This window comes from Citrus clementina, unplaced genomic scaffold, assembly GCF_000493195.1.
Source record: "Citrus clementina cultivar Clemenules unplaced genomic scaffold, Citrus_clementina_v1.0 scaffold_4, whole genome shotgun sequence".
Taxonomy (NCBI): Eukaryota; Viridiplantae; Streptophyta; class Magnoliopsida; order Sapindales; family Rutaceae; genus Citrus; species Citrus x clementina.
Genome location: NW_006262274.1, coordinates 11177624 through 11185058, shown reverse-complemented (window position 1 = coordinate 11185058; position 7435 = coordinate 11177624). Strand labels below are relative to the sequence as shown.

The 7435-nt window shown below is 37.9% G+C and overlaps 1 non-coding gene across 1 annotated transcript; it reads left to right on the top strand.

Annotated features, from left to right (window-relative positions):
• Positions 1-4603: 4603 nt before the first annotated feature.
• Positions 4604-4707, top strand: LOC112099339. Its single transcript, XR_002906143.1, has one exon. It is a non-coding gene; the product is annotated as a small nucleolar RNA R71 (small nucleolar RNA).
• Positions 4708-7435: the final 2728 nt, after the last annotated feature.

Genomic DNA, 7435 nt, shown 5'->3' with positions numbered 1-7435 from the left:
GAATTGAATAAAAGCACTTTCTGACCTGGAGTGAACGATTTTCTCATAATTTGCTTATCATGGAAGACTTTCATTCGTTGCTTGTAAATCTTGGCATTTTCGTACGCGTCATTGCGAATTTCTTCAAGTTCTGCCAGCTGTAATCTTCTTTCTGAGCTGGCTTGCTGCATGTCAAAATTGAATTTCTTGATGGCCCAATATGCACGATGCTCGAGCTCCACAGGTAGGTGGCAAGCTTTTCCATACACTAGCCTGTAGGGTGACATCCCAATCGGGGTCTTGAAAGCCGTTCTATATGCCCATAAGGCATCATCAAGTCTTAATGACCAATCTTTTCTGTCCGGCCTCACCGTTTTTTCTAATATGTGCTTTATTTCTCGATTGGATATCTCAACTTGGCCACTGGTTTGCGGATGATACGGAGTTGCCACTTTGTGTTTGATTGAATACTTTGTCAAAAGAGCTTTGAATGCTTTGTTACAAAAGTGGGCACCACCATCACTGATTATCGCTCGAGGGAATCCAAAGCGTGAAACAATATTGCTTTTCAAAAATGCTATCACCACCTTGTGATTATTGGTCCTACATGGAATTGCTTCTACCCATTTTGATACATAGTCAACACCAACCAATATGTATTGATGGCCAAAAGAAGGGGGAAAGGGTCCCATGAAGTCGATACCCCATACGTCAAAAATCTCAACCACTAAAATTGGATTTAGTGGCATCATGTTCCTTCGTGTAATGCTCCCCATTCGTTGACACCTATCACATGAAGAACAAAAAGTGTAAGCGTCTCGAAATAGTGTTGGCCAATAGAAACCACATTGTAAAACTTTAGTCGCTGTTTTCTTAGCACTGAAATGGCCTCCACAAGCTTGTTCATGGCAGAATGAAAGGATATTCTGAATTTCATTTTCTGGGACACATCGTCTAACAATTTGGTCTGCACAATACTTGAACAAATACGGGTCATCCCAAAAGAAATTCTTTATTTCCGCAAAGAATTTGATCTTGTCTTGCTTGGTCCAATGCTCTGGAAGTTTACCTGTAACAAGATAATTAACTATATCAGCATACCAAGGTAATACTTCCACACTCATTAATTGTTCATCTGGAAATGACTCATTTAATATTAATGGCTCTGTAATTGTGTCAAAGTGAAGACGAGAGAGATGGTCCGCCACAACATTTTCTGACCCTTTCTTATCTTTGAATTCCAAGTCAAATTCCTGCAAAAGTAACACCCAACGAATTAGTCTAGCTTTTGCATCTTTCTTTGTGAGAAGATATTTAAGAGCAGCATGATCTGTGAACACAATTATTTTACAACCAATGAGATAAGATCGAAATTTTTCCAATGCAAACACTACTGCTAGCATTTCTTTTTCAGTAGTTGAATAATTCAACTGTGCATCATTCAATGTCATACTAGCATAGTAAATAACATGAGGAATTCGATCAACTCTTTGTCCTAAAACTGCTCCTACTGCATAATCAGATGCATCACACATGAGCTCAAATGGTAAGCTCCAGTTTGGGGCCTGAATGATGGGTGATGTTGTCAACAATTGTTTTAATTTTTCAAACGCCATAAGACATGAATCATTAAAGATAAAAGGTACATCCTTAGCAAGTAAATTGCATAAGGGTCTAGAAACTTTGCTAAAATCTTTAATGAAACGTCTATAGAAACCAGCATGCCCAAGGAAAGATCTTACTTCTCTGACTGTTTTGGGTGGAGGAAGATTAGAAATGAGATCCACCTTGGCTTTGTCAACCTCAATACCTTTTCTCGAAATGATGTGACCGAGAACAATACCTTGTTTTACCATAAAATGGCATTTCTCCCAATTTAAGACCAAGTTCTTCTCGATACATCTCTGCAGAACTAGTGTTAGATGATGTAAACATTGATCAAACGAGTCACCAAAGACAGAAAAGTCATCCATAAAGACTTCAAGGAATCGTTCAACCATATCAGAAAAAATGCTCAACATGCATCGTTGAAATGTAGCAGGTGCATTACATAATCCAAATGGCATTCTCCTATATGCAAATGTGCCAAAAGGGCAAGTGAAAGTAGTTTTCTCCTGATCTTTTGGTGCTATGGGAATCTGATTATATCCTGAGTAGCCATCTAGAAAGCAATAAAATTCATGGCCTGCTAATCTATCAAGCATTTGATCAATAAATGGTAAAGGAAAATGGTCTTTACGTGTGACAGAATTCAACTTCCTATAATCAATACATACACGCCATCCTGTAGTTACTCTAGTGGGTATCAATTCATTATCGGCATTCGTAACTACTGTGACTCCTGACTTTTTGGGGACAACTTGTACAGGACTGACCCATGAACTATCAGAAATGGGGTAAATGATACCTGCATCTAATAGCTTAAGGACTTCAGTTCTAACCACTTCTTTCATATTAGGATTTAACCGACGTTGCATTTCCCTAGTAGATTTAGCATTTTCATCAAGGTGAATGTAATGCATGCAGTCTACTGGATTTATACCTTTGATGTCTGCTATGGTCCATCCTAATGCTCCTTTGTGCTCTTTTAAAACATCCAACAACTTACCTTTTTGTTCATCATTGAGGGATGATGAGATGATTACCGGCAGAGAACTTTCTTCTCCCAAAAATGCATATTCCAAAGTGTTGGGTAATGGTTTGAGCTCGAGTTTCGGTGGTGATTCTGATGATGGGATGAGTTTCTTCTCTGATGGTGCTAGTTGTTCAACTCTTGACTTCCATTTATTAGTGTCCATAGATGGTGCTGAGTCAAGTAGGGCATTGACCTCTTCGACCGATCTGTCAATATCAAAATCAAAATCAAAACCAAAGTGAGTTAAGCATGTCTGTAAAGGATCATCACTAAGGTTTGAAACAAAAGTGTCATCAACTAATGCTTCTATTAAATCCACATCAACAATTTCATCATCTGCATTGTGAGGTTGTTTGGCAATGTTGAAGATGTTCAACTCCATAGTCATGTTGCCGAAGGACAATTGCATATTTCCGGTCCTACATTGAATGTGAGCATCCGCAGTTGCCAAGAAAGGTCGGCCTAGAATAATGGGGATGTGCTTCCTTGAATCCTGTATTGGTTGAGTGTCAATTACAATGAAATCAACAGGAAAATAAAACTTGTCTACCTGGATAAGCACGTCCTCCACAATACCACGAGGTATTTTCGTGGACCGATCTGCAAGCTGTAACACCACTGGAGTTGGGTGTAATTCTCCCAATCCAAGTTTCACAAATACTGAATAAGGCAACAGATTTACACTAGCTCCTAAATCCAACAAAGCATTCTCAATTGTGTGGTTCCCTATACTACATGAGATAGTGGGGGAGCCTGGGTCTTTGCATTTTAAAGGAATTTTATGTTGGAGTATAGAACTAACGTTTTCTGTTAAAAATGCCTTCTTTTGAACATGCATATTTCTCTTTTTAGTACAAAGGTCTTTAAGAAACTTGGCATAAGATGGAACTTGTTTAATAGCATCAAGCAAAGGGATGTTAACACTTACTTGTTTGAAGATTTCAAGAATCTCACCTGTGGATTTTCCCTTTTTTCCTTTAGCTAACCTCTGAGGAAATGGAGCTTTCGGAACATATTCTCGTGGGTTAGTTTCTTCTTTCTCCTCCGGTGATGAGTCCTCAACATTCACAGGTACAATTTGATTTTCTTTTGTCACCGGCATCTCCACTTTGTTGTCGACTTCCTTTCCTTTTCGCAAGGTCATTACTGCTTTGACCTCTCCATGCTGCTGTGGTGAATTGGTACTTGCTTCATGTACTCCTTTAGGGTTAGGCACTGGTTGACTTGGAAACTTACCTTTCTCAACGGTCATTGCCAAGGTCTGAACTGAAGAAGCAAGTTGTCCCACCATCTTCTCGAGGCTTGAAACTGATTGGGCTTGTGAATTGAAGCCTGCTCTCAACTCATTTCGTAGTCCATCAATGGTGCGGTTCTGTTGCTTCATCGTAGAGTGAGTCATCGTGAGTGAGTACATTCCTAAAATCTGGAATGCATCCTCCATGGTCTAGGTTGAGAGTGGTTCTGGTTCTGATGTATGGTCTAAATGGTGGCTGAGAGGCTTGAGGATTTTGTGGAATTGGTGGAGCTGGAGCTATTGGTCCATTCTGTTGGAATCCTTGAGACCATGAAAAATTGGGGTGGTCTCTCCATCCAGGGTTATATGTGTTGGAGTATGGGTTGTAATTTGATGGCTTTCTCATTACACCTATGGCATTGGCTTGATCTGAGTATGAGTCATGGTCATGTGGCTCTGTTGATTTAGCAGTCGATAGTGATGCTATTTGTCGAGAGAGACCTTCAATTATCGCTTTGACTTCTTTAATTTCTGAACTTGATTCGCCAATTTGAACCTCATTCACTCCTTTAATTCTTCTAGTAGTCCTGAGTGATCGACTCCGTTGTTGGGAATTATCTGCTTGTCGTTGGAAGAATTCCCAAATTTCTGACGCACTTTTTGACATTAGCTCTCCTCCACTTGTTGCCATTAGCCATTCTTGCACATTTGGTAGTAATCCCTCCAAAAAGTATTGGCATTGGTGCCATTTCTCGTACCCATGATGTGGACACTTCAAGAGTAGCCAATTGAATCGCTCCCATGTTTCGAAAAATTGCTCGTCATCTTTCTGGGTAAACTCCGAGATTTCCCTGCGAATAGCATTGGTTTTATGCACTGGGAAATATTTATTTAAAAATTTTGTAACCATTTGTTCCCATGATGAAATGCTATTAGCAGGCAACGTATTTAACCATGAACGAGCTCTATCCTTTAAAGAAAATGGGAATAGTCTAAGTTTAACATCATCATCTGAAAAATTCTCATATTTGAATGTTTGACAAATGGCATGAAAATCATTCAAATGATTATATGGATCCTCATTTTCTAGGCCATAAAATGTAGGGAGACAATTTAACACACTAGGTTTTAATTCAAAACTCCTAGCAGCTACATTTGGGTATCTTATGCATGACGTGCTCAAATTAGCTAAGGGACTAAAATAGTCCTTAAATGGCCTCTCCTGTGGTGCTTGTAAATCCATTTTATTTTTAACGTGTTTGTGTGTGCGAAGTGTTTTTTCTAATTCAAGGTCTATAGGTTCAAGATTAGGTAATAATGACCTACGACCATGCATGCAAAATAAATAAAATAAAAATAAAGATGCAAACAAAACAAAAAATAAAGATGGGAACAAAACAAATAAAAATAAAGAAGAGGGAGAAATTACGATACTAACCTTATTGCGCTATTACAACCTTTCTATAAAAATACACAAAAATAAATACGTGAAAGAAATTAACTAAAAATTAAATTAATAAGATAAACAAAAAAAAATTACAAAGAAAAATAAATGGAAAATTAAATTACAAAATTTTAAAGAAGAGAAAAAGAAAAGAAATACTAACCTTTAAATGTAGATTCACTTTTTTTTTCTTTTTTTTTTTAATAATAAAAAAAATACAAGAAAACAAATAAAAGAAATTATTCACAAAAATTAATTCTATGAATTAAAATTACTTACCTCCCCGGCAACGGCGCCAAAAACTTGTTGTGCAAATTTTAATGTACTCGCAAGCGCACGAATCTATTGTAGTATAGACTAATGGTGACGAGTGTCGATCCCACGAGGAGGTGGATTTTAATTATATATAGAATTAATTTTGTAAATGGGTAGTTGGATTTATGGTGGAAATGATTTGGAATATGCTAATACTTAAATTAAAATGGCGAGAATAAATTCTAAAATTGGAATTGCAATGGAGAGAATAAATTGAAGAGAAAATCTATTAAATTGACGTACTTGGGTATCTGGATCCGTATCAACATGCATCATGGGCTAAATAATCCGTATTAATGCCAATTAAATCATGAGGGGGGAATCCACACCTCATGAACCACGCTCTAATCAATATGGTGCTAAGGGCTTATCGTGCCAAATAATAATAACCTTATACTAGAGAGCCGGTATAACCAAAGCGGTATCTAGACAAGACTATTATTATTTGTCGACGAGAAGTTAAAACATCCACAAAAATTAGAGGGGAAGAGAAAATAAATTTACCAAATTAAGCCCATGACACATGTTGAGACTTCACCTTCAACCCAAGCTTGAAAGAAAATTAGCCACTCATAGTTGAACTAGGGGCAAAATGGGAATTTATTAAAATACGAAGAAAATACAAGATGGAGAGGGAATTACAGAAAATGGATCCCAAAAATGGATTCAGAGATATCAGATTAGGGGGGGAGGCCCCCTTTTTATAGATACATGGAGTAAATCATGGCCATCGGATTAAAAACAGTTTGGACGCTCAGGATTGCGCCACGTCATCAGTCAACAGTCCACGGTTTGACCACGCGGATGAACAGTAACACGGTTTGACCCGACTTTGAACAGTAACGCGGTTTGACCCGGATGAACAGTAACGCGGTTTGGTTGAAAATAATCCTGTGTGATGCATGCACCGTACGCGAGATTTTTCGTCCACTGATATGCTGCCACGTCACCATCAACAGTACATAAGAATTTTAGTCCAACAAGATTGTGACACCTCATCAGTCAATGCCACATCATCGGTCAATGCCACGTCATCATCCGTCTATGTGAACAGTGTCGTGAACAGTAACGTATACAGTACCGTACACGTGAATAGTACCGTACATGTGAATAGTGCCATTTTTCCTTTTATGCTCCTCCTAAGGTTTTCGACCGTCCTGAGTTCAAAAGTGATGTCCGTTTTGCCGTCTGATCTCTCCTTTATTGTGAAATGACTATAATGCCCCTAAAATACATAAAATACTTAATTAAAATAAAACACATGTAATTAAATCACAAGAAGGTTAAATATATAAAAGTAAGGGTTGTTAGTAAGACTTAAAATGTAAAATGACGGTTTTCTCCTTTATAAATATGCATTTTCTAACACTCAACAACTGCATCCGAAGCTGCAAAAGAAGCTGTATGGCTCCGCAAGTTCCTACAAGATCTTGAGGTGGTACCTGCTGTAACTGCACCCCTTAAACTATTTTGCGATAATAGTGGTGCGGTAGCTCAATCTAAGGAGCCAAGGAACCACAAGAAACAAAAACATATTGAGAGGAAGTATCATCTTATAAGGGATATAGTGCAGAGAGGTGATGTGGAGGTTACTCAGATTGCGTCACAGCAAAACTTGGCAGATCCTTTTACTAAGGCCATACTTGGGAAACCTTTTAACTTGCACTTGGAATCCATGGGCATGCGTGAGATGCCAAATATGCTTTGAGAGCTAGTGGGAGATTGTTGGAAAAATATGCTCTTTAAAAGCATATGTGTTTATTTAATTGTAATAAACAATTTTTCTGATTAATAAAATAAATGAGGTATCTTATTCAAATATCTTAAT